We start from the raw sequence: 13,360 nt of genomic DNA, 5'->3' as shown, positions 1-13,360 counted from the left end.
GATCGGAGGGAACAGAAGTGGAGGCAAGGACACTGTTGAAACTCCATGGCTGGGGGTGGGGCTGGAGAAGGCTGCCCAGCACAGCAGTAGAAATAAAAGACCACCCGGAGGTGGGGAGAAGTGGGGGTCAAGGACTCTGGCTGGTAGTCTGTGTGGATGGCTGTTCCCCAAGGTGGACTCCACGGCGCCCAGATGGCCAGCTGGTGCACACTCTGGGCTCCATGTAATTCACCCGCTGGACTGAAGTCACCTCTGTTGCTTTCAACACAGTGGGCTGGACAGGCCAGGGCTGACAGGAGGGGTTCTCAGGAGAGGGGTTGACCTTAAAGCAAGGGATCTTCGTAGTGATACCCCAGCCCCTCTCCAGCCACATGTTTATACCCAAAACTGTGCCAGCCTCCATCACCCCCCATTTAGCATATCTCTATGGCCCTGCTCTCCTGGCTTTATTCACAACCACACATACCTGGGCACCCGCAGGTTTACCCTGGCACTTTTTCACAAACATCTACCCTTAGTGTGCACGTCCACACAGAGACAGCAGGCCTGAGGATAGGATTTCTGAGATCCATTTGTTCCAATGTCACCAGTCCCCCATCCCCTCACTGAGCCTATGCTCCCATCATCTATCCCTGGTCCTATCCCACCCACTCCCTCCTCCACACACACATATAAATACCCACCTACCTTGATCAGAGAACAAGAAAAGTCCAGTGCGCCTCAGCCTGGGAAGCCCTCCTCTGCACCGAGATGGCCACTGTGACCAGCTCAGGGCCTTCTTCTTTCTGGTCCCCTTGTGAGCCTCCACTCAGCCTCCAGGCCATCGTCCCCAGGCGCAGGGCCCAGCGCTCTCCTGAACTGTCCCACCAGCTACATCCCCAGCTGCGCCAGGCTCTGGGGCAGGGAGGGGCTGGCTTCTCAGCAGTGGGCGTTGTGAATGGCTGCTCTGAGCCTCTGGAATCCCGAAGGGCCAGGGGAGGCTCTTAATGGCCAGGCTGGGCTGCCCCGGACTCAAGGCCGCTTTTGGGGGTGGTGTTGCCCTGCTGCCTGCCCTCCCCAAATCTACTCTGTCTCCCAGAGACTCTGACTCCTGAGAGATGTCTCCAGGAAGATTAAGGATACTCCAAATACAGCCATACTCTGGTGGTCCTGGCAGCATCCCCATTTCCCTCTGCATTGCCCTCACGCTCCGTTTAGCTCCGTGACCCTCCAGCCATCTTGCCCACCCACCTGAGGTCTTTTCTGGGGCAAACTGAAGTTCCTGGAAGCTAAAGCAGGGGTTGTCTGCTTCAGCAATGATTCCCTGAGCCCCTCCTCACTCCAGCTGGACCCTGTCCCAAGACCCTGAGGACATGAAGATGACCCAGCCCTGGGCCCAGGAGACCCACCCTGTGGACTGGGTGTCCTCTTCTGCCCCTGTCACCGCAATCGTAGTAACAATGATCGTGCGAATCACAGCTACCATTTACTGGACACTTACTACATGCCAGACACTGTGCCGGGGCTGGGAAGGAGCTCTCAATCTGCTCAGGAAGATGGGCAGGTCCTTACAGTAATAGAGCAGTGACAGTGCAGGACAGCCTTCGAGCACTCCCCCTGAGGCAGGAACTAGGCGAAGCCTGCTCTCGGCATCTCCCGCAATCTTCACCTTGTCTCCTGCTTTTGGCTGATGGGCACACTGCTGCCCACACAACGCTGGCGGTCTGGTCGACTCTCCTGGGGATTGCTCTCCTTTGTGAGTGAGCTTCTGGAGCCGTACTGGCCAATGGAACATTCTACGATAATGGAGCTGTTCTACATCTGTGCCATCCAATGTGACAGCCACTAGCCACAGGGGGTGAGGGGGGTGGGGGGATTATTTTCTCTGGGTCCTGGGCCCTGGCAAGCATCAGCCTCATAAGTTTCTGTAGAATGAATGAATGAACGAATGAATGAATGAATGAAATGATGGAGTGAATGGTAACCTTGTGGACCTCCGACCTTCCCCTCTGCATCCATTCTCTCCCTTTTTGACCTTTAAGTTTTCAAACTTGGCTGCGCTCTGGTTACGGGGCAACACCTGCTGAAAGCCCCGTGGGTGGGGGAGGGGAGCTGTCTGGAGTTCCTCCCCCTTCCCTTCTTGCTCCAAGAACCAGCCCAGTTTGAGCCAGAATACAGGTGCCTGGGGGAGGGGACAGCACAGGTCTGGTCTGCCCAGACAGATTGGGTAGGGGGAGCATTTACTGGTCAGCCCCACTGGATTGCATCATCTCTGAGATGAGGAAGCCCTGAGCAGGAGTCAGGAGTCCTGGATTCTCTCCCCCACTTTGACAAATGAGTCATTATACAGCTTCTATCAGATCACTTGCCCTTCTGAGCCTCAGTTGCCTTTGCAAACAGGTCCCAGGTGCTTTCATGTGGTCTCTTCTAGCTTAAAGATCTAGAATTCCTCCATGTGGCTCCCTGCCAGGCTGTTAGGGACTTGAGAGTCAGGCATGAGTCTGGTTCATGTCTGTATCCCCCAGGCCCATCTGCCCTGCTCTGTCCTCCAGGGTTGGTTGGGGGGGGGGGGCACCTGGAGGACTCTGCCTGCCCAGTAACTACAGCCTGGGTTCAGCTACCCCCTAGTGGTCCAAAGTGGCAATGACCTCACACCTGCCCTGCTGTTCTCGGCGGAGGAATGGTCCTCAGGCCTGGAAGTAGCCTCAGAAGACAGACTTTGACCCAAGCAAAAAAAATCACTGTGGTGGCCTCTCAGACAAGTGACGCAGGCTCTAGAACCTCCATCTTGGGTTCGTCACAGCTGTGTGCTTTTGAACAGGCCACCAGGTCTCCGAGCTCCAGTTTCTTCACCTGTAAAAATGGGAATTTTATTAGCCGGGATGCATTAAATTATAGTGCAATAGCAAACAATTTCAAAATCCCAGGGGCTTATAACAACAAAGATTTACTTCTCATTCATTTCGCATGTCCACTGTGGTTTGGATCCACGGAGGCTCTGCCCCGCGTCATCTTCACTCTGGGACCCTGGCTGATGGAGCCTCGCTGCTCATTGTGGCAGAGGGAAGGAGGGAATGGTGAAGTGGGCACTGCCATGAAAAGCTTTGGCTTGGACTCAACTTCTTCTTCTTTTTTTTAATAGGCTTCATGCCCAGTTTGGAGCCCAAGGCAGGGCCCAACTCGTGACCTGAGATCAAGACCTGAGCTGAGATCAAGAGTCAGATGCTTAACCAACTGAGCCTCCCAGGCACTCCTGGCCTGGACTCACTTCTGATCACAACTCCCTGGCAAGAATTAGTGGCACGGCCCCACCCACCACAAGGAGGTAGGGAAGTTAGGCCTACAATGTGTGAGAGCTGAAGAGCCAGAAATAGCTGATGAACAGGACTGATGACCCACTTGCATGGTTGTAGGAATACAGTGAGAATCGCAATGAACTCAAACCATGTTAGCCGTTAAAACTGTTGCCTTGTCATTCTGGTGCCCTTTTCTCTGCCCTCATGATTTCCTGTGACTTACGCATCAGCCCCACCTGTTCACAGCTGCAGATACAGAGGGAAGCGGACTTGCCAAGACTCACACAAGGAACCCGTCACTGGGCATCCAGGTCTCCAAATTCTGAGCCCCTCCTACTCTAGGGGGCAGCGGAGAAGGGGCTTTGCCCACCCGGGTTCACTGTAAGAGTGTTGACTGACAGTGTGATGGTCTTTTGAGGGAGCATGGAGCCTCTGCCCTCCTCCTAAAGCTGGTCTCTGGCCTTTTCAAGGCCTCCCTGCCCCGCCAGGGTGGAGAGCCGAGGGGGTGGAACAATGAGAAGCCTGTGCCGCCTCCTGGGGCCAGAGTCCGAACATTGCAACCATTCCCACGCAGGGACCCTGCACATTCCCGCCTTCTGTCCTGTTCTGGGCCTGGACCAGACACACCCACCATATCCTGACGGCTCCCAGATGGTGGGAAAGGGAAGCTCTCAGGATTCTGCAAAACACATCCCAAAGCTTTTAAAAACCTGCACAACATTTTTTTTTTCTCCTGGTCCCCAGGAAGCCTCTAAGCTTTTCTAAAATCTTAGTGTCTAAGCAGATGGGTAGTCCCTGGCAAGTCTTCCAAAGAGACCAGCCCATTCATCCAACAAGCATGCTTTCACGAAGGCCCTGCCCAGTGCCAGGCAGGCTGTGGGCTGAGATGAGGAGATGCCATTGCTGCTCTCCACAGACACATAAACAAAATCACAGCACAAGATTAGGGCTGTAATGGGGAAAGCTGTTGATGTGGTCACAGAGGGCTTCCTGGAGGAGGTAGCAACTGGAAAGTCATCAGGTTCTCTCTCTGGACCTAAGCCTTATGTGAAAAACCACCTTCTGGTCACTCAGTCTCCCCTCCCACCAGTCACTGATATTCTAGGCTTCAACCACACGACACCCCTCACACTTTTCAGAAAGGGCCAGGTTCCCCCTAGCCTCCATGGCTCTGCACCTGCTGACTGCTCTTCTCCTTACAGGGAAAACTCTTATTCAGCCTTTAAAACTCTGCTGAGTAGTTATGTTCTCCAGGAAGGTCTCCTTGACAAACCCTTGCCGAGAGTCTTCGTCTCTGTTTTCTGTTTCTCACCCAGCTCCTTGCTGCAATGACCCTATGTCATTTGTTTACACATCTGTCGCCTCTCCGGTTTGTGAGCTCTTTTGATTCAGAGACTCTATCTTCTTTGTCATTGCATTCTTGGCGCCAGGCCTAGTCCTGCGTAGAGCGGGTGTATGACATGCTTCCATGGGGTTCAGGAGGTTAGCTGTAGGACATACAGCATTTATATGGTGCTTACTTCCCAACTACGTCCTTCGACATTTGCCACAACCGGGCGGGCAGGCAGGGCAGGAGTGATGTGGAAACAACGCACCATCTATGGAAAACCTACCATGAGCTGAGCATGACGCCAGGCACTGGCGGGGGACATTTATCTGGGCTTCAGTCACCTATGATTCTCAGTGCCTGGCGCGCAGAAATGTTGGGTGAATTCCGACGTATGTCTGGGAGCTAAGGAAGATTGCCCAGGGACATGCGGTATAAATGACCAGTTCTCTAGGATTTACTGTTGTTAGGTCCTGACCCCAGGTCCCAGTACAGTCCCTGGTGTGCCCTGGCAGATGGAAAAATCTCTCTTCATGGGCACTGGCCTGTTTCTGTAGGCTCTGCTGTCTGAGTCAATCCTCTCCCTTGTCCAAAAAATGCCGAGGAGGCAGTCTGTTGTGTTAACGTCCCATTTGAAACATTTCTTTTTAGTATCTAGAACCAGAAATTAGTCCTTCATGAAGAGTCGATCTCTCTCCCTTCTATCACATAACAAGAATAAAATGTGTGTCCTCTTTCCCTCTGGCTGCCGGGAAGCTCAGAGACAAGTAAGAGTACCACGGGGGGTGGGGGGGGCGAGTCAGAAAGTTTCCTTCTCGCCCCCACGTACGTGGCTTCTTTAACTGAAACCTTCTTGTGTTCTTTATGGGAAGGACAGGTGTAAATACCCATTTATGTGAGAAGCCGTGGGAACTGGGAAAGGGCCCAGGTTTAATCAGAAGGCTGGAGAGAGCCCCTTACCTTCTCTGAGCCCCAGGCTTGTCCTCTGCAGCCTGGGCAGAGAAGCTTTCTGCTGCAGTCCTCCCACAGCGATAGCTCCCCCGTGAGGGGGACTGGCCGTGGCCCAGGCCTCAGGTAGGGTCACGGTCAACATCCTCTCTGCTGAGGTTATGTGTTTATAACCTTGAATACATTCACACTTCCAATCCAGTGTGGCCCAAAGTTTTATTTTTAAAGACAAGTAAGAAAAAGAGATTTCTCATGTGAAATCTCCTGACTTATAAATGTTGCCAATTAATTTGCATTTTTTCCCCAAAACGCTGTGTTGGACAAACCAAACTTGACTGCAGGTCAGATCTAGCCTGAGGCCCTCGCAGGCTCAGCCAGTTCAGCCCAATCCACCTCCAACGGGGTCTTTCTGGTGTGTTTGAACTGGGGGTAGGGGGAGCAGTTTACATAATCTCTTCTGAACCCTGCCCCGTTGCCAACATCCCAAGAGACCTGCCTTGTTCTGAGATGACCCTAGCCCAGGTGATGTTGGTCCAGGGGGGCCTGGACCCAAGCTGGACCGTACACAGGACACTGCCCGAGCCTTGGATGATGGTGTTTTTTTTTTTTTAAGATTTTATTTATTTATTTGACGCAGAGAAACTGCCAGCGAGAGAGGGAACACAAGCAAGGGGAGTGAGAGGATGAAGCAGGCTCCTAGCGGAGGAGCCTGATGTGGGACTCGATCCCAGAACGCCGGTATCACGCCCTGAGCTGAAGGCAGCCGCTTAACGACTGTGCCACCCAGGCGCCCCGGATGATGGGTTTTAATAGGCAGCTGACCTAGAATAAGCCAATGAATCCCTCCCATAAGACCCTTGTGCTTAGGGCCAGAGAGAGGCGGGAAACTAGCTCTCCAGTGGCTGGAGCAGTGGAATATAAAACTTAGCCAGCAGCTGGCTGCCACGTTTTCCATGATCGGGGGGGTCAGGTGGTGGCTCATGAAGGGGGTGCACAGAAAGAAGAATCAAAAATGGGGCGAGAAAGAACTCTAAGGGGGTCTGAGTGCCTGGCTCTAGCTAGTTGTCCTGAGCCCAGCTACTTTCCTGTCCTGCAGGGCCTGAACACCCCAGTGTCCTCATGGTAACTTCCCCTCCTTACCCAAGGCACTTGAGTTGGGGTCTATGTGTTTGGCAATCATCAGTCCTAACTCATGCACAGAACATCTGCTTGCACCCTTTCCAGTCCTGCCTCTGACCGGGGCTGGGAAACAGTTTGCTGATAAATGGGCAGCACTGAGCTTCTAGTCCTGGTGCCCTGGGTCTCACCCCGATTCACACCTCTGCTCACTTAGCTTAGCACTGAAGGCACTTGTGAAATACAGAGCCTCAGAATGTAATAAGTTGATCCCCCTCAGGGAAGGGAGCCCAGAATACATTGGGGGTGGCACTGCCAGAGAAACTGAGGCAGATCCGGTACTGTCTACCTGGGGGGTGGTGCTGGTCCCCCCTTCATTCTTGCTTGGGGTGATCCGAAAGGCCCTGGAAGGGCTCCACCCTCAGGTGGGTCCTCAGAGAACCCACTCACCTGCCCACTGACCTCCGCCCTGGCAGCCGGACTTAGAGCCCCAACTCATAGCTCACCAGACTCTGGGGTTCCTGTCCACCCTTCCCCTCCCTCAGGCTCCCAGTGGCAAACCCAGGTGGCATGAGCCCTCTGAGTGGCCTGAGTGGGTTACTTCTCTCCATACCTGTTCTCTCCTTCAGACAACTGCCCCTGCCCACCCCCCACCTCCTTGGACCATGTGATCGGTAGGCTTGTCTCTGCCCCTGGCTCCAGCAGTGGGTACCAGAGCTGCCTGGCAGTTGGGGCACTCCATGCCCTGAGGTCATGTGCCCCAGGGTGGGGGGGGGAATGGGAGTCCACCCCCTGAGCTTTTGCTGGAACAAGATGCCTGCTCCCCCCTGAAATCAAGGTGCTAAAGGCTGTGGGAGCTAGGACTGCTGGAGGAACTTGACCACCCCGTGGAGAAAGTCTGCCTGGGAATGCAGCCCACACAAAGGAAACCAGGACTGAGGGAGACAGACGGACAGAGAGACGGCAGATCCTGGTGATATCCTTAAACGCCGGGGGTCCAGAGAAGCCTGAGTCTCGAACCAAACCCTTTCATTTTAGCCGATTTCACTCTGGCGTCTTGTGCCTACAAGGAGGGCAGCTGCCTGGAACAGGAGAGCGTGGGAAAGTCTCTGCAAGCGGCAAAGCGCTCTGCGGGTGAGACAGACGCAGCAGGGCCAGGCTAGGGTGAGGCCAGAGAGGCCCCGGGGGCACAGAATTGAAGGAGGTACTTGGATGTGAGCCTCAGGTGCCTCTCTGGCGTCACCCTAGCCTGGCTCTGCCACCCAGTGGATGTAAGACCTGGGTTTGCCCCATGGGGGAAGAACAGCCCCAGCCCCCGTCCAGTGAGAGGAGACAGCTCTCACCTTCCCTCATTCCTTAGATGGGGCGTGCAAGAGTGAGCCCCGCTCTGGGGTCAGGGGATCTGGTCCAAATCTCAGCCCGCTGCTCTGCGGCCTCAGCTAACCCCTATGACAACAGAATGGTACTTGTGTCCCTGCGTTCTCTCCCTCTCAAGCAGGTGGACCTTTTAAATGGACACACAGCCACCAAGCTAAAGCATATACTTCCCAGGGGCACCTGGGTGGCTCAGTCATTAAGTGTCTGTCTTTGGCTCAGGTCATGATCTCAGGGTCCTGGAATGGAGCCCATAGTGGGCTCCCTGCTCAGCGGGGTGTCTGCTTCTCCCTCTCCCTCTGCCCCTCCCCCACATTCATTTTTTTCCCCTCTCTCTCTCTCTCTCTGTCTCAAATAAATAAATAAAATCTTTTAAAAAATTTAAAAAAAAGAATATACTTCCCAGCCCCTGTTGCAGCTAGACGTAGCCATATGACCAAGTACTGACCAGTAGGATGTAAGGGGATGGGGGCTACAGTCATAACCGCGTGTCCCTCAAGGAAAGGGACATACTTCCCTCCACCTTGCTGCTTTGGGTGCAGATGATCCCTCTGGATTTTGCCACCCAGGGTCACATCCCAGGCACAGCAAAGCAGCCACAGAGAAGCAACTCAGGCCCCTGAACATGCGGGGACCTGGCCAAGAGACCAGCTCCCAACCACCTCCCCATGAACCGTACTGTGGGCGAGAAAGAACATTCTATCTGGTTTAAGGCCCTGTTGTTTTGCATCTCTGTGCCTGAACTCATATCCTCACTGGCACTCTACCTCATGAATTCCAGCTAACGGTTTCGGTTGTCCCGATTAGGGGGAGGGGGTGAGAGTTACTGGTTTCTAGTGGATGGAAACCACAGATGCTTACTATTCCACAACACACAGGACAGCCTCCCACAGCAAAGAATGATCCGGTCCGAAATGTCAATAGTGCTGCTGCTGAGAAACGGCTTTACCTACCCTCTCTGAGACAGGTGTCCTCATCCCTAAAAAGGGGAATATTGCACTATCATAGTTTTTTATGAAGATCCAGTGAGATGACAGACATGATCCTCCCTTCAGGAAACGAGAGAGTCCTGCAAAAATCGTCACAAAGTCTTTATTATTGCAAGAAACTAAGAGGGAAGTTCCAGAGGAGGAGAGTGAGACAGGCTGCCAAACACACAGGAGGAGGGCTCCCTGGTGGGGCTAGGGTGGACAGGGAGGGTGCTGGAGGGGTGCAGTACCTGCAGGTGCAGTACAGGGAGGGAGGGAGGGGAGAGCAGGGGCCTGGGGGAAGAGGAGAGATAGAGAAGTCTGGCAGAGGGAGGGAGGGAGGAACTGCTGCTGGCACCCCTGGGGCTACTGACAAGCTCACCCTATCCCCACCACCTCCCACTCTGCCTCTCACACATACAGACCGGCATCTCCCCCTCCGCACATGCCTCTCCACTCCTCCGAGACATACTCTGTCTCTCTTTCACACACACACACACACACACACACACACACACACACACACCCCTCCTTCCTCTGTGATATTACCCCTCTGCCACCCCATCACGGTCTCACCAATGCCAAGCCTGAGTCCAGAGGGGTGGGGCTGGGCTGGACCAAGAGGACACTTTCCTTGGGTCCGCTTTGAAGGCAGCCATGTGAAGCTGCAGGGTGGGTGCCTTGGGTGGAGTGGGCCGTTGAGCGTCACCAGGGATTCAGTGGGGAAGTGGGAATCTCGAGGCTCAGGACAGGCAGGGGCAGCGGTGCCAGGCTCCAGGTGAGGGGCAAGAGTGCTGGGCAGCACAAAGGCACTGGGGGTCAGTGGGGGATAAACCCAGAGCTGGGGAGGGCAGGTGTGGGGTGAGCTGGCTTGATGTGGAAAGCAAGCCCTGGGCCAGCAGCAGTGACACCTTAAGTTACCCAGGTGCCCCATCTCAACGGGTGCAGCCAGGGTCCACCCCGAGCACCTGGAAGCCTCTGCGGGGAGGGTCCAGGCTGCAGAGGGATGGCCCGAAGGACCACGGGTTGTCCTTTCTCTGCCCCAGGGTCTCCAGGCTGGGCGAGGGGGGAGGCGCCCGGTGCCCGCCGGGTGCCCTCAGACCTCTGGCCCTCCAAATGCCAAGTTGTCGCGAACCATCAGGGTCTTGCGGAGGTCACGGTCCACCAGGGGGCGCTGCATGCGCCACTTGTGCGCCTCCTGCAGGCCAGGCTCGAAGTAGTAGATGCAGGCGCCGAAACCCACCAGGATGAGCACGGAGATGACCAGGTACACGGGCACGAACCAGTCCAGGAAGTGCGGCATCGCGGCGGCCTCAGCTGCCGAGACACGGGCGGTGAGTGCTGGCGGAGGCGCCCCTTGTCCCACCTGCCAGCCCGGAGGGACACGCGCGGGCTTCACTGAACCAGGAGGTCGGAGCATCGCCTTGCAGATGGGAAGGCTGAGCCCCAGGAGAGTGGAGCGCAGAGACTCGGAAGCCCGCCCCCTGCCCCGGCCGAAGAACAGAGCTGCCCCCACCACAGGGGCCCACCTGGCTCCTACTCACCCTTCAAGAAGGCAGCTTACAGCTGAGGGCGGGCCTGGCTCAATCCCTCGCAGGCACAGGTGCCCTCAGGCAAGTTGCCTAAACCCTCTGCTCTCAGCATCGCGGACACTAACAGAGCCCAGTGGGGATTCAGAGCACCATAAAGGACGGCTGGGGCCATGCCTGCTCTGAGCCCCGCCCCCCCCAGGCCTGACCTCGGAGTTGTGGATGCTGCCACTTGCCAGACCCTCACAGATGAGTGGGTCCCCAGCCGCCACCACATCCTGGCTGGGTGTGGCTTGGTGAAAGTGGTCTGAACAAACACCCATCCCCAGGGGAACGGGTTGATGTCAACAGGGTCTACACAGGTTCCCGAATTCAGGCCCACGCCCAATTTCATAATTATAAGACTGTGAACACAAGCACCAGCCCAAACAACTTGGGCCTTGGGCTTCCACATCTGTAGAGTGAGAATGAAGACAGCACCCGAACTGCAGGGCTGTTGTGACCGTTAAATGGGTGAATTTATGTAAAATACTCGGAATTAGTGCCTGGCCCATAATTCGGGCTACGTAGTTCTTTGTTCTTCCTCTCTGAGCCTCGTTTTCCTTATCTGTAAAATGGGGATAGAAATGGGATCCATTTCTTAAGGTCACTGTGAATGTTTGACAAGATAAGGCCTGAAGAGCATTTAGTATCATGCTGCACTGCCCAGAACCAGCCCTCGTCTAATCTGTTGTTATTTCCAGCCAACCAGAGGCAGGAAGGCAGAAAAATGGAAGGTAGCAGGTATAAGGTGCTTCCCGAACGTTACATATACCCAGACTCCTTAGAACGGCCCAAAGTTACCCACGGCTGCGCTCTGCCAACCTCCCCAGCCCATCTCCCTGCCCTCGTGCCATCATATGAAACAGCTCATTAGTCACCTGTGTGTCCCTGCATGTCATACAATCTCCATCTTTCATAGGATGGAGATGTCCTTTTCATTTTCATTTTCCCTGGGATGTCCTTTGTACCGTGTTCGTGTGGCAGGCTCCTACTCATACTTCAAAAGCCAGATCACAGACCATCTCTTCCAGGAATGAGATAAAGCAGAACCCATTTAACCTCCCTCAAACCCTTCCTGAGGAGTAAAAAAGGGGGAAGGGTGAAGAGCCCCACCTCTCAAGGGAGAGCCCTGACACGAGGCCTGTGGGGTAGGTGTTACTGTCTACTTTTACTGGGGCCCAGATGGGTTCACTAACTTGCCCTGGGTTACCCAATTAGAGGGTGACTAAGAGCTGGGCCCCAAACCCCCAGAGATATCCTGAGTTTGAGTCCTCCTGAGTGGGTAAAGACAACTGAGCAGAATGAAATGAGCAGAGGCCCACCTTGGATTCTGGGGAAGGAAGAAAGGGGCTGAATGGAATGACTCCAGGACAAGCTAAAGGGAAGCCCTAGCTTCTCAGACCTCTGTCTCCAAACTCCAGCCCCTTTTGTCCCACTACTTCCAGGTGGGTCTTCAAGGTGGGCCGTGACTCCAAGGGAGAGAGAGATGCTGCTTCCCAGTCCCACATCCATCCCGATGCCTGCCCCTGCCCCCCAGGGTCCCCACTGGCTGCTCTGAAGCACAGGCAGCGTCTCAAGGTGCCTACTCACGGAGAAATCAAATGCAGAGTGCTTAGCCAAGCTCTCCTAACCATCTGCCTTTCAGGAGAGCCTAAGAGAGACTTCAGAATTGCTTTGGTGAAGCTGGGTCGAGGGGAAGTTGGGAAGAGGGGCCCCCAAGCAGGAAGGCTGCTCCAAGCAAACCTGAGGCCAAAAGATTCATGCCCCACCCCTGGCCGCAGGCAGGACCCCAGCCCCCTTGCCGCATGAACACGGGAATGACGGACTTGGGAAAGCCGAAGCCGTTTCGGCTCAATGGTGTAGATCTGTGGGAGCACAGTTTAGAGCCTCCAACCTCTCCAGCCCTGTGAACAAAACCCCAGGCATTCCGAGGCAGACTGAGGACCCCTAGACCTCCTCCTGGATTCTCAGGGGACTAGCCTCGTGAAAACAAATCACTCGCTGGCCTTCTGTGTGACCTTGGGCCGCACCTCACCCCTTCTGGGCTTCAGGGTTCCCCTGGCACTGTGACAAGGTGGGACAGGGGGTTACCAGATGACCTATAAGGAATCTTCCAGCCCCATTCTAGCCAAAGTCCCATCCAGGACAGTGTGAGGGTTGTAGAGCCCCGCGTCCTGCTTCCCAAACCATTGGCAGCACTCGGTGCCCCCTTCCCCCGCCGCAGGCCCCCAGACCCACCTCACGCCCAGCAGATGCCTGTTCCGGGAGCTCTGTGCTGAGCGCACCACCTCAGCCTGAGCAGCTCAACGTCGGCCTGCAGACTCTGTCGCAGCTGCTGTCTCCGGAGACTCTGCCATCTGCAGCCGCCGTGGGTGCTGGAGGCAGAGAAAAGGTGAGGCCAATGTCCCCCGTGGGAGACTGAGCTTCTCAGGCCCCGGGGCTCTGACTGGGCCAGGAGGGGGCAGTCCTGGGCTGGCAAGGCACATTGGTACCTCTCCTTGCCCATCCGAGACCCTTCCCTCTGCCCCTCACCCTCAGGATGGCGGGAGGCGGGCCGTCTCTCAGCCAATCAGCAGACTGGCAGAGCAAGGGCTTTATCCTCTGTTGCCCTGGCAACCAGCCTTCACTTCTGGATCCCTCGCACTGTGCACGTGGTACAGAAATGACAGTCAGGGCAGGGTTGAGAGAATTCGGGGCGGGATGGGAACCACCCAGCAGGCTGCTGGGTCCCGTGTTTGCTGAGCCTAGAGAGGAGGGACCCCAGCTGAGATAAGTGGAAGG

General features: G+C 55.4%; 1 long non-coding RNA gene across 3 annotated transcripts; it reads right to left on the bottom strand.

Moving 5' to 3' along the window:
* Positions 1–707: 707 nt before the first annotated feature.
* LOC117796345 lies at positions 708–13,266 on the bottom strand. 3 transcript variants are annotated; one of them, XR_004620754.1, is made up of 3 exons: positions 12,818–13,105; positions 8,994–10,325; positions 708–2,832 (listed from the first exon to the last, which is right to left on the bottom strand). It is a non-coding gene; the product is annotated as an uncharacterized LOC117796345 (long non-coding RNA). The 3 variants fall into 3 exon arrangements; XR_004620755.1 differs by lacking the exon at positions 708–2,832 and adding an exon at positions 7,734–7,748; XR_004620756.1 differs by lacking the exon at positions 708–2,832 and adding an exon at positions 13,112–13,266 and having other exon boundaries at positions 9,114–10,325; positions 12,818–12,954.
* Between the last annotated feature and the right edge of the window lie 94 nt (positions 13,267–13,360).

The sequence above is a fragment of the Ailuropoda melanoleuca genome, chromosome 15, assembly GCF_002007445.2.
Source record: "Ailuropoda melanoleuca isolate Jingjing chromosome 15, ASM200744v2, whole genome shotgun sequence".
NCBI classification, from domain to species: domain Eukaryota; kingdom Metazoa; phylum Chordata; class Mammalia; order Carnivora; family Ursidae; genus Ailuropoda; species Ailuropoda melanoleuca.
The sequence above is the reverse complement of the archived record's forward strand: the minus strand, read 5'-3'. Positions and strand labels throughout refer to the sequence as shown.